The sequence below is a fragment of the Callithrix jacchus genome, chromosome 13, assembly GCF_049354715.1.
Source record: "Callithrix jacchus isolate 240 chromosome 13, calJac240_pri, whole genome shotgun sequence".
NCBI classification, from domain to species: domain Eukaryota; kingdom Metazoa; phylum Chordata; class Mammalia; order Primates; family Cebidae; genus Callithrix; species Callithrix jacchus.
Window position 1 is genome coordinate 112,157,595 of NC_133514.1, and position 14,156 is coordinate 112,171,750.

Here is a 14,156-nt window from a genome sequence, read left to right on the forward strand (position 1 = left end):
CTTTTAGGATAGTGACTCTTTTTGGTTGAGAAAAGGGAAAATAAATGGTGGATATAAAGGAGTTTTCAACCATTTGTGTAATATTTAGTTTTGGAAAAGAGTACAAATATAAGGTAAAATAAAAAGTCCCAAGCATGTGGTATCAGGTGTATTCCCTATTATAATTTTTTACTTTTCTGAACTTTTAAAAATCATTTATTTATTTGTATATACAAATAAGTGTTTATTAATAAGACAAGTCAGGGTAGAAAAATATGGAAATAATTAATGTTTAAAAAGCAGGAAGGAATACAACAGGACAACCAACAAAACCAAAATGGAGGATTGTTCATTAAAAAACAAAATCAGTTCTTTGAAGATTAATGAAATGAAAAGAGCTGTGTCATTCTTACAAAGAGCTGGGAAGGGAGAAAGCCTAAAGAAAACCGTGGAGAGTAAAGAGCACACTTGACCATATGGAGGGCAGATTTGCTACCCTGCTAGAAAACATTATTGAGAACTTTCTACCAGGCAGTGGGAAAAGTTGGAATACATGGATGATCTTTTCTTTCATGTGTTGCCAGTATGTTTGGCCAAACATTATTTTATTTTCATTTGTGGTTCATTATTTGTTAACGTAGATATGTACCACTTTATATATTCAGTAGTCATGTTTTTTCTTCTAATAACTGGCATATCAAATTTTTGCCTGTATTTCTTTGGATTTCTCTGCTTGTTTTCTTATACTTGCTCTATAGAAACACCTTATATGTTAAGGAGGTGAACCTTTTGTAAAAGTGTGTGTGTGTGTGTGTTTGCCCAAATAGTTTTCCCTTCCTTGATGTCTGTCTGTTGCAGGACAGACAAACTTGTCGAAGTTTTTTTTATAGTTCCCATCCTTGATTATTTATATTTATTATAGTTATTTTATTATTTTATTAATCATCTATTCATTATTCTTAATATATTAACATTTACTATCATACTTATCTGGTTTATTGAAACTTATTTATGTTTATTGAATTAGTTTATATTTATGTGTAAATTATATATGTATATATTATACTAGGGTTCTCCAGAGAAACAGAAGCAGTGAAGTGTCTGTGTGCATGTGTCTATATACATATATGCACGTGCGCGCGTGTGCGCGCGCCCGCACACACACACACACACACACACACACACACACACACACATATATATACTGTCTTCCACGGAGTCTCACATTATATTTATATGTCCAAAACTATGTTTGAACATATAATACTATATATAATATTAAAATATCGTTGACCCTTGAACAACATATTTAAATTTATATTGTTCAAGCGTCAACCATATTTTAATATTATATATGTCTCTGACATTATACTACCTCACTATATATATAATATGCATATCTAACCCTTTTTATTATATATATTTCATATTATATCTCTATATTAAAAATCTATGTATATATATGAAGAGAGAGAAGATACAGAACCCGCAATAGGGAGGGCTAACTGTAGTTATTGAAAAACTTCCCACGTTAAGTGCACCCATGCATTTCAAATCTATGTTGTTCAACTGTCAACAAAATATCAGTACATTTCACACTTAGTAAATAACCATACACTATCAAAACAAAGATGGCAATTGAAATTTGAACATCTCTATATATATATCTGTATATCTATATACTGCAATTGCATTAGCCAATTCCTTATGATAAATCTCTATATAGCTATATCTATATATAATATACTATTTAGTATATATATGTTAGTATTATATATACTATTAATTTAGTATATATAATCTAGATATAGATATAGAGATTTATTATCTATATCTATATAGATATATATCTGCTATACATCTGCTCATAGATATAGCTATATATCTATATAGATGTATAGATAGCTATATATCTAGATGTATAGATAGCTATATATCTATATCTAGATATATAAATATATAGATATATTGCTCTAAAGATATAGATGTATCTATTATCTAAATAGCTATATAAATATGTATATCTGTATATCTAATATATTTAAATTTCTATATATCTAAATTTCTATATAGATATATATCTGCTCCATATCTGCTCATGTATAGATATATAGAGAGATTTATTATAAGAAACTGGGCTCATGCAATTATGGCGTGTGGAAACCCAAAGTTGCAGTGTAGGCTTGCAGACTGGAGACCTGGGAGAGCTGACTGTGCAGATGAAGGCTCAGGCTGTCTGCCAGAGAATTTCCTCTTGCTTGGGAGGCTGGTTTTTCTGTTCGACTCAGGCATGAGGCCCATCTGCACCAGGAGGAGCAACCCTTTCCTCAGAATTCACTAATTCACATGTTAATCTCAACCAAAACTCCCTTCAAGCTGACACATAAAAATTAATGTCATGTCTATGTATGGGATGCTATTTATATAAATTATGAATAAATTTTATGTAACATACATTTATTTAGCTATGTAAACATACATATATATTATATTAAAGTGCCATACATGTATTTATACATAAAATCATCTTTGTTATGTCCAGCACTAGCTTCCTTTACACTTTTTCACCTTTGCGTTCTGCTCATCTATAGGCCTGGATAGGCTTTCTTTAGGGTACATGAGGTCCTAGCTGGATCTGGAGACCTCTTCTCTACTCCAGCAGCCTGATGTCACCCAGAGCCCAGGGTCCCTTCCTTATTTTTTATTGGTTCTGATCTTTCACTGGGTCTCTCAGATTATTTGTAGAGTAGTTCCTGCCAGTTCAACCAGAGTACAATGCTGGGATTGGTCAGTTGGAAGTCAGGATTCACCCAAACCTGTTCCTGAGGTCTTTATTTAATTAAGCTTTTAATTGCCCATACTCATCCTCATCCTACCTCCCTGTTCCCTGTTGCCTCCAATCATAGGAAATTTGTATACACCTGTATTGTGTTGCATATTAGTGCTGGAGATTTTCCATTAATATACCATATAATGGTTAAATGCTCTTGTAGGACATCATTCCAGAGTTTTCAATGCAATTATGAGTTGATTTATGTTTTATGATATTAAAGGTATTTGAGAACAGTCATGAAAACATAATCATAAAGAAATCATTCATATATGAACCATTTCCACTAATAACTTTAAAAACTATTTTTGATTCATAAGTCAACTATTTAATATTATAGTTTTATAATCTGGGAATGTTTAGATAAGAAAGATCTCATAAAAGTCAATGTTATCAAAATATTATTTGTTAAAAGTCTAGATTCATATAGGAGATTACATTATAAACTTTATAAAAGCTTAATTATCATTAATTTCCCACAGTATCCATTTGTACACTCAACTAAATCAAACAGGCTCCACTTTTCCTTCTCAAAGATAATACAGCTTCTGTGTGCAACAAATTTTATATATAGTTATCTCTCAGTATAGTACGTGTTGGGAATTCAGTCTGGGACATCCCCCAACCCCCTCCCTTAGGCTAATTTTTTAAAACAGAATTTCTATTCTATAATAAATCACACAGCTAAAAGGAAGTAACTTTTCAATTTAAGCTGCACTAGAACTACGCAAAACTAAGTTAAAGTAAACTAGAGCCGGGCATAGTGAGTCACGTCTGTAATCCCAGCACTTTGAGACGCTGAGACTGGTCGATCATAAGGTCAGGAGTTCCAGACCAGCCTAGCCAAGGTCGTGAAACCCTGTCTCTACTAACAATACAAAATTAGCTTGACGTGGTGGCGGGTGCCTGTAATCCCAGCTACTTGGGAGGCTGAGGCAGAGAACTGCTCGAACCCAGGAGACGGAGGTGGCAGGGAGCCAAGATCTCACCATGGCACTCCAGCCTAAGTGACTCCATCTCAAAAAAAAAGACTAAACTGGACAACAATTTTAATTACTTTTGATTTTTTTTTTTACTGTGTCTTTAGAACGATAAACCTTACATTCTAACAGACAGCTCAACAAAGGCTTGAAACTCTAGAAGTAAAAAACCACCAGGCTACCTCCTGCACAGCTGTCAATAAGAGAGCAACATTTTATTTGCTCCCATACATTCGTCCAATGTCTTTGAGGTAATGGTTCTTCAGCTCCTTCCTTTTCAGTGTGAAAGAATCAGTTACCAAACCAGTTCCAGGAGTCCATGGCTCTGGGCTTAATTGAACCTTGACTGGAATTTCAAATCGCTCAATTTCATGGCATTTGCCACTTCTCTAATTTCTTTCAGTATTTCAGCTTCCATCACAGGATTATTGCAGATATTAATCCAAGTTCCTCCCACCCCTTTCTGTTGTGCCGAAAGTGTCAGTCTCTTCTGATTAAGAACCACAAAACTGATCACATAGGACTGGTCGCTTTTGGCAAAAGCACAGATGTTTTAAGTGGATTCTTCTGCGCAGCTTCTACTTCCCCAAGAGATACAGATTCTCTTGCTTGTAACTTCGCTAGATCTTCCTTACGATCTATAATCTGTAAACATCCATTGGGATGGAATTCTCCGATATCGCCAGTGCGAAACCACTTTTGTCCATTCTCATCCACAGAATAATCCTCTGCGGTTTTCTCTTCGTTTTTTAAAATATCCCATAGAGATGTGCTATCCACCAATTACGATTTTGCCTCTGGGGTTTGGCTTGTCATTAATTGTGTAACCGCCTTCATGCCAGTCTTTTAGCTTAATTTCACAGCAAATAAGATGGGCTCCAGCTCTGCCCGTAGCATAGTCAGTTACTTCAGTAACTGTCCCAGCACTACGTGATTCTATCAGTCCATAATCCTGCCAGCTAGGCGGCAGAAGCAGACATTCATGAATCGGTGTGTCTGAGGAGATAGTGGGGCCGCTCGGACAGCATCATGCAGACATTCCATCTCGGCAGAGCCTTCGCCTTTTTGAATAACAGACTGCAAAGAGGCGCATCATATCCCCTTTTGATCTCTTCCAATGTATAATCATATCCTATCTTGAACAGAGTTTTCTGAATGTAATTCATATCTTGGACTTTGCTCGTAACATTCTTATAAATTCCATTCATGATTTCCAGAACAGCAGTCATACATGTGGGCTTCAGTACAATACAGTGTCCTTTTGCTTCCTTGTTTTTAATTTTTCTGGACTGGTCGGAGAGTATAAGCAGAGAAAAATATCCAATCCTGCAGCCTCTGCTGTCAGTTCTAGCACATGAGCCAAAGGCAGGTAGCCAATATATGAGTCCCTTGGTCCCAATCTAGGTATTCTTTCACATTGGCCAGTCATTCCAGCTATCAAATTGCTGTGATGAATCATCACTCCCTTAGGTCGACCAGAAGAACCACCAGTTTACATGACAATGGCCATGTCTGAAGGCGTTGGTCTACTTGGAGGAATGCTCAAGTTGTCTGGGTTCAATTCCAGCTCTTCTACTGATTGCATGCTGTGAATCTCAAATCCTTCAGGGTACTCTGCTTTACTGATAGTCTTACTGTCCACCTAAATGATGTGTTTAACACAGTTAATATGTGACAGTGCAGTCTTAAGTTTACTTTCCAGAATTTCCACACGAGTAGTCAGCCAGAAAGCCTCAGATTCATTTAGCCCATGAACCGCTGCTGCTTTGCCAAGTTGTGGCATATAAAGTGGCAAGAGGATAGTTGCACTTTGAGCAGGTCTGTGCCACAGTCATCCGTTTGGCCCTGGTCTCACGGAAGATGGCAATGCCGTTCTTTGGTTTTAGTCCCAGTGCAGTGAGTCCACTACCAAAGTTATTCACTCTGTGGATAACTCTGAGATAGTTCATCCATTTATAATTTCCAAGAATTAACTTCTTAAAAACTTCTCCACTTGGCTGAATTTCATTTTCTTCACTTTGGATTTCCCTGGTCCCAAGGCTGTCCTTCGTCCCAAACTTGGGTACAGCATGGTCAAATAATTTATCCAGAGTATCAGCTGCAGCGAGCGGAAGTGCCTGACGGAGTGACACGGACTTCCAGGTCTGTCTGAAGTGGGCTTAGCTTTTATTCTCTTTGCCGTGGCATTTTTCTTTGGAGGGGTTGCCTACCCTGTCTTTGCAGCTGGTACCTGGTACTCAGAAAGCTCGCAAAAAGGAGCCATTGTGCACGTTAGCGCTGGGACAAGGAGGACTTGTCTGTTTTTTGAGACAGAGTCTCGCTCTGTCACCCAGGCTGGAGTGCAGTGGCATGATATTGGCTCACTGCAACCTCCCCCTCCCGGGTTCAAGAGATTCTCCTGCCTCAGCCTCCTGAACAGCTGGGGTTACAGGTGCACACCACCACTCCCAGCTTTTTTTTTTTTTTTTTCAGTAGAGACGGGGTTTCACCATGTTGGCTGGACTGGTCTCAAATTCCTGACCTTGTGATCCACCCATCTCAGCCTCCCAAAGTGCTGGGATTATAGGCATGAGTCACCACGCCCAGCCAGGCACACACTTTTAAACAATGCAATCTCAGGAGAATTCATTCACTATCACAAACATAGTACCAAGAGGATGTTACTAAACCATTCATGACGTCCACCCCCATTGTTCAGTCACCTACCAGGAGGCCTCACCTGCAACACTGGGGATTACATTTTAACATGAGATTTGGAGTGGGCAGTTATCCCAACTATACTAATTGCTATTAACTATAGTCACCCTACTCTGCTATCTAATATTAGAACTTATTCCTTCTATCTAACTGTATGTTTATGCCCATTAAAACCAACCTCTCTTCATCCCGCCTCATCCAAACACCATTTTTAGCCTCTCATAACCATCATTCTACTCTCTATCTCCATGAGACCCACTTTCCTAGCTCCAACACAGAAGTGAGAATGTGCAATATTTGTCTTTCTCTGCCTGGTTTATTTCACTTAACACGATAACCCCCAGTTCCATCCATGTGCTGCAAATGACATGATTTTATTGCTTTTTATCGCTAAATAATATTCCATTGTATCTAGATACCATATTTTTTTATCCAGTTGTACATTGATGGACACTAAGGTTGATTCTACATCTTGCTTTTGTGAACAGGGAGCAGCTTTTTATAGCTGACTTGTCTTTCAGTTGAGCTTGTATTTCTAATAAACTTGCAGGTGGAAGAAAACATTTTGGGTTTTACATTATCAGAGAGCCACTGCATTTATTTCAGAGAATTCAGCAGGCTGTGAACCATTTGCTGACTTGCAATTTTGTGCAAAGGAAGACCTATAATGGAGGTATGTAGTGTAGCAGCATACAGTCTGTTTGGCTAAGCTTATAAAAGCCACAGAACTGTAGATATTTTAATGACAGCTGCAGGTCTTAGAGCTTAAAGGCTTGTAGCTTGAAAAACCAAGACACTGAGTACAAGTTGACCTGAAATACCTAGTCACTCAACCAGTCTGGTATATTCTTGACCTATATAGCTGTTTTTAAAATTTGATTTTATTTATGACCTGAAGCATTTTGTTTAAGAATTTTAAATTGTATAAGCTTCAGTTTACTTAAGAATTTCTACCTTAACATGCCTTAAGTTGATGCTGCTTGAAGTTCTGAATCTGATTTAAATGTTAATGAATGACTTGCTTCTTAGATGCATTTATTTGCCAAAATGCATAAAACACTTTTTAGAAAAAATTGCTCTATAATGTCATTATATCATTATTGTAGCCACAGTACTACTTATGGCAGCTGCCATATTTAAAGGCCTTTTTTATTGACATGTCCTCCTGGATTTCCTTAGCAGAGAAACCTTAGTATTTACAACTTAGTATCTACAACCTTAGTATCTACAACTACCAATGATATAATCTGACAGTGAGGAAATACATGAGGTGGGATGCTGCACATTCTCTGCTCGCTCTATAAATTCTTATCATGAAATTTACATTTTAAAGTTTGTAATCCAGTACCCCATTTGTCCAGTCCTTATCTAGTTCTTGATTAGGTATTTAATTTTAAAAAATTGAGTGGCTTAATCTGGGCATAATAGTTGCATTAACACTTTTTGGTGGCAAGTTCCATAAAGCAGTTTGTATCTCAACTCATCAAGTAGTTTGTTAATGAAGTGAGAGTTTGTTAAAGATCTTTACTTGAGGATACTTAAGGAAAATTGATGCCTATGCAAGTTACACATTCATCTTACTGTCAGGGAATCAGTTCTTGAAGCACTCATAGTCTGTAGAGCTTAATGAAACAAGTACATTTTTTATTTGAATGAACTTATTAGACTTATCTAAGAAAATGTGGAGAAGAGTTTTTAAAAACAATTTGGTCTACATAGCTTAGGAAATTAACGCTAGTAGTTAGTATTTCTCAGATAAAGATATATCAATAAGTAAGAATATAACAATAGCTATATCCAGTTTTAATATACTTCCTACATGCCATGATACTTTGGAAATGTTAATTTTATTAATTTTATAAAGTTTAATCATCTTGCATTTTCTGATTAGAACATAGCCAATCCAAAATTTTATAAACATTTTTGACAAAAAGAATAATAATCACGATTACCTAAGGTTACTTATTTCTTTAATAATACATAAAGTTTTAAAATTTAACCACTCCTGCATCTACAAAATTTTATTTCTAAGAACCAGGTATATGTAAACAATGACCTTCCATACATTTTCAGACACTAAAAATGCCTATACGAAAATGTTCCCAGAAATTAGCACGGGTGAAAATTTCTGATTCTTTCCAATACTAAACAACTCTGGATAAGATAAAAGCACCCGATCAAAGCAGTAGAAAGGGAAAAAAACATTACTGGTGACAGGATGAAGTATATGAAGCAAATGATTCCTACGAGAATGAGCTGAAATCATAAATTCATTTCTCTGAGAAAATGAACAGGTACATTAAGAAAAACTGTGTGTAACATTTCAAGTAGTTCATAGGCATTGTGAACTTATTAGCTTGTGCCTGGGCTAATAAGAATTGTTGGCTTACTATTTTGCCTTTGAATTCCACGGTTTGAAGAAAAAATTAAAGCAAAAATAAAACACAGAATAAAAACAAGGATGCTGTATTTAATTAATTTGAGAAACAATATATATTTTTCCTCCCTCTTAATGCATTTTAAATGCTTTGAGACTCTCTGAGAAAACAACCATTTAACTTTGTTTAGTCCAGCATTTTACAGAGTCATTTCGACATGAAACCTTGGCTTCTCTACTCAGCATAAACATCCGTGTCGAATGGTGTTAAGCACAGTTTGAGAAAGCTTCTTTAGAAAAATGTGAAGAAAATGATGAAGTATATGGAGAGCTAAGAGTTATGTTGCTTCATGTATTTGAGAACAAGTTACATCATTTGTTTTCCCTAATATATATTGAGACAGAGTCTCACTTCATCACCCAGTCTGGAGTGCAGAGGTGAGATCTTGGCTCACCGAAACCTCTGCCTCCCGGATTCAAGCGATTCTCCTGCCTCAGCCTCCCGAGTACCTGGGATTATCATGCCCAGATAATTTTTGTATTTTTAGTAGAGACAGGCCTTCACCATGTTGCCCTGGCTGGAGATTTTTTAAATCTTATTTACAGGTAGTAACATATGCTGTACTTTTAAAAAGATACTAATTTAATCAAAGCAGTAGAAAGGAAAGAAACATTATTGGTGACAGGATGAAGTTGCATTTTTGAAGAATGCTTTTCTTCCATCGTAAAGATGTAGTGATAAGTGTATGGACAGCAAATGATTGCTTCAAGAATGAGCTGAAATCATAAATTCACTTCTCTGAGAAAATGAACAGGTACATTAAAAAAAACTGTGTAACATTTCAAATGTGTAACATTTCAAGTAGTTCATAGGCATTGTGAAGCTTGTGCCCGGGCTAATAAGAATTGCTGGCTTACTATTTTGCATTTGAATTCCACGGGTTGAAGAAAGCAAAGGTGTATATTTTTGGAATGTGATGTTCTGCAGTCAACAAGTATCAGGGTTTTGATTTTCAACAACTATCTTTTATTCAATAAGTACCTTGATTATCATGTAGCCATAAACGATTGACTTAAAAGTAGGGCAGGTAATATTTATACTGTTTGTCAGATTTAAATACAAACAATAATTAGAAAATAAATGGACCCATACAACATAAAATACTAAGGTTTCTCTGCTAAGGAAATCCAGGAGGACATGTCAATAAAAAAGGTAAAAAATGTATGTAGATTAGAAGCACTACACAAAGCAGTAGAAAGCCTTCAGTGACTATGTAAAGAAAATCACTGTTATTTTTCATCCTATGCCAGTGGCTTTTAGGAAATTCATATATTGAAACAAACATCCAAATTCCACTCTCAGCAAAACTGCCTTATTTTAAAATGTGTATTGTTTTAAATGCCTCACTCTTTCCAGACAAAGATGTATTTACATTTTGAATTTTCCAAATTGATTATTAATGTTCCTGTGTTTAGAAAATCACTTCTGAAAATGTATTAAAGTCTCCATGAAGAAAATATAATTGCAAAATGCATTATCCCAGTTCACATACTCAGCTACTCAAGCAAGCCCAATCACGGTCGGAAAAGACAAGTAGATTTTGCCTACATTTTGCTGAGCGAATTATTTGTTGGATGATTGTTATATCAATTAAGAGCGTATTTAAAAAATCACTTTCCTGGAACATGGTGAGGACTTACTGGACAAAGATTAAAAGGACACTGTTTCCACACTTTAGAAAGTCATTGTCTTGGGGACAAGTCAAGCAGAGACATACTTAGGGATTTTTATATATTAATCAAGATGTCAGACCTTAGAGTGCTTTGGAAAAATAAATCTCCATGTTCTAAGAACTTGCTTTAGGACATATGTAAATATATAAATAAACGTCTTAAATATATAATCATATATTAAAGATGAATTATAATATAGTAAGCATTATACTAAATATATTACATTTATATTATCTATCTTTGCTTTTTATTTTGTAGTGATAATATCAATACAATTTTTATTTATCAATGTTTTTCTATAGGAACCTGTTTGGAAATATATAATACATAACTACATCGATAAGTTACCATTAAAACGTTATTATACGTGTGTATTTACTGGTAAGGCATGAAGTTCAGAATATTTGCTATGGGAAGAAGAGGATTACTTCCTCCAGAATTTCCACTTCTCATTCTCTTTTAATTTTCTTCACATTGGTTGTTCTTTTTATAATCTGCATGTTACTCAGTTATTCTTTGTTTTGTCTTTGTGTCTGTACTGATAGGTGAATCCATGAAGACAAGGATGGCAGGTGTTCTTGTTTTATAATCCGCATGTTACTCAGTTATTCTTTGTTTTGTCTTTGTGTCTGTACTGATAGGTGAATCCATGAAGACAAGGATGGCAGGTGTTCTTGTTTTATAATCTGCATGTTACTCAGTTAGATAAATATTAAAATTAAAAACCTTAATATTTTAAGGCTTAAAATTGTAATTTTAAAATATCAATTCCTTTATCTCTATTCATCTCAAAGACATTTTGAATGCCCATGTTGCTGCAGGTGGGAAAATAATTGCTATTTCTGCTCATAAGTCAATTAATAGCTTACCAGAAAAGGTAATAAAACATTGACTGAAGAACAAAGTCAAATGTAATGAAATCTGTAACCGTTGTGCAGAGTGTAAGTCTATTCTAAAGACTAAGTGTTGAAAATGACTTCATTATTTCATACAAGATTAAAGAAACATAAGTCATGGCCTTCTGTCCATGCATCCATTGTTTAAGTGTATGCTTAGTTACACCTCTGGTACATCACAGTTTAGATTGGAGATATTATGATGTGGAAATAGGGCAGGCCGTAGAGATGGGCTGAAAACACAGGCTTTGAAGACAGAAAACTGCATTAGAGTTTTGGTAGCACAACTTCGTTTTGTGATCTTTGCCAAATTACTTGACTTAAATGGATTAGACATACTTACCCTTCTGGGCGTGACCACGATTGCCTCATCTTAGGTGTAAAGCCCCCAGCACAGTGTCTTCCTGCTCAACAAGTGTGGATTTAATACCTTTCCTAGTTAGAATCCCAGATTGTCTCCCTTCAGAAGTCCCAGAGGAACCACTTTCAAATTCACTCCAGACTGCAGTTGAAAATCCAGTTGTTTACTTATTTCTTTTAACATAGAAACTAAAGATGTTGAGACTCCTTGGAAACTTAAGCACCTTAGATGTCAGTACTTCTGGGATGCCTGCATCTTCACCAAAAGCTGTTTGATGTCCGCCTGGTCCCTTAAAGAGTTTAGTCTCAGGAGTGGCTTTTCATAACACCTTTTGTAGCATCATAGCAGGGACTGTCTTCTGCTATCCTGATAAATACTAGGAAAGACTCAATTCTTCTGTTTCTGTCTGTTGCTCTATCAGTTTTTTTCTTATAAATAGCAAAAACAAGGAGAAAACCAAAATGGGTCTCATAACATCTGTATAAATTCCAATATGTATAAACTCATTTTTAAACTTATAACCGTAATTAAGGCAACCATAGAAAAAAATAAAATAAATGGAGACTAAAATGATTAAATGGAGAGTTTAAAGAAAACACTAGTGTACGTGCCAGCGAGATCAAAAGATAGAACTTTGTTAGTAGCCAAGAAGAAACCCCAATCCCGACACATCCCTTCCCTTTCACACCAGGACATGAACCACCATGCTGATTACAATGGAAGCCACTTTGTCACTCTTCATACACTTGTCACCTAAGTATTCATCTTTGAACAGTATAGCTGAGTTTTGGCCATTTGAGGAATATATAGAAATAAAGCTTACATCATGCTTTCTTTTGCATCTGGATTCTTTTATTCAACATAATGTTTTTGAGATTTGCCTGTGAGGCTGTATGTAACCATAGTTCATATATTTCTTTGATTAGTGTCTAGTGTTCAACTGTATACAACAATCACAACCTCTGCATTTGTGACTTGTGTAAATAATGCTATGATGGGCATTCTTCCATGTCCATTATCTGTACAATGCACAGTATTTCTGTTGAGTATATAACCAGGAGTAGAATTGCTAGTCTATGTAAATTGTTAGCACAATTGCTAGATTCTGGCTATGTATCTATGTCGCCAAGTCATCCAGTGCACACTCTCTCCAATAGAGTGTGAGACTTCCATTGCTCCATATCCTCACCAACAGTTGGTATTATTAGTATTTTTATTTTTTTCTCCATTTTGTTGGAAATGAATTGATAACACATTATGCTATTACTTCAGGTTTCCCTAAGTGCCAATGAGATTGAGCATTTTGTATAAGCCTATTGGCCATTTATACAGCTCCCTTTTATAAGTGCCTACTCAAGTATCTCGCCCCTTTTAAAACTGGATTGTCTGTCTTCTTCTTTTGGATTCTTCACATATTCTGGATATGTACCATTTGACAGGCATTTGTGTGTGGCAAGTGTCTTCTAATCAATTACTTGATTTTTAATTCTCCAATAATGCTTTCCTAATATATAAAAATGTATATTCTTACTTATTTCAGCTTCTTATTTTCTCTTACAATAATGTTTTTGTCTTTTTTTCCCTACTTTGAAGTCACTGATATACTAATTAACATACTATATTTTCTTTGAAAAGTTTTAATTACTGGAGCTTTTACACATATATTAAGGACCTATCTGAAATTATAGGTGTCGTCATTTTGGAGAAAAGTAACTTACTTTAAAGAGCAAAAATCCTGTTGAGTGGGCATTGTAAGAGTTTGTTTAAATAGGTATACTCTTTTGTTACATTAAGAAAAAAAGGGACTTGATCTGGCCCCAAGATGGCCGAGAGGAAGCAACTCTGGAGTGCACCTCCCAGCAAGTGAGATGCAGAGGGCTAGATGATTCCAAGCAAGGTGCCAGATTCATTTTGGTGGGACTCATAGGACAGTGAAAGTAGCCCAGGGAGGGCAAGCCCAAGCAGGGTGAGAGTAGCCCAGGGAGGGTGAACCCAGACAGGGCAGCACACATATCCACACAGAAAGCGCAGCTGGCTCAGAGGGTCGGGGACTTCACCCCCTCGGAACTCCAATTCGGATCCTGTGCTTCCCTCATCCCTCCTGCAACCTGTGGTCCATAAGAGCCCTGCTGGACTGAGGGTCGCTGCAGATTGTTGATGCAAATCTGAGTGATGGCACTGACCCACCTCCTGCCTGGCACCGTAAGTTGTTGGCATGGATCTGGGCAGCAGTTTGGACTCATGCCAGTGGGATAGAACTACCCGTCCTAAGGCAGAGTTGAAAGCAAGGGAAACAGACCAT

The 14,156-nt window shown here is 36.2% G+C and overlaps 1 protein-coding gene and 1 pseudogene across 1 annotated transcript in view; one reads left to right on the forward strand and one right to left on the reverse strand.

The window, feature by feature from the left end:
* Window positions 1–14,156, forward strand: part of DOK6 (docking protein 6) — a 446,729-nt gene that overhangs the window by 136,167 nt on the left and 296,406 nt on the right. The gene's annotated exons all lie outside the window — the stretch shown is intronic.
* LOC144578999 (long-chain-fatty-acid--CoA ligase 4 pseudogene) lies at window positions 3,897–14,071 on the reverse strand (annotated as a pseudogene).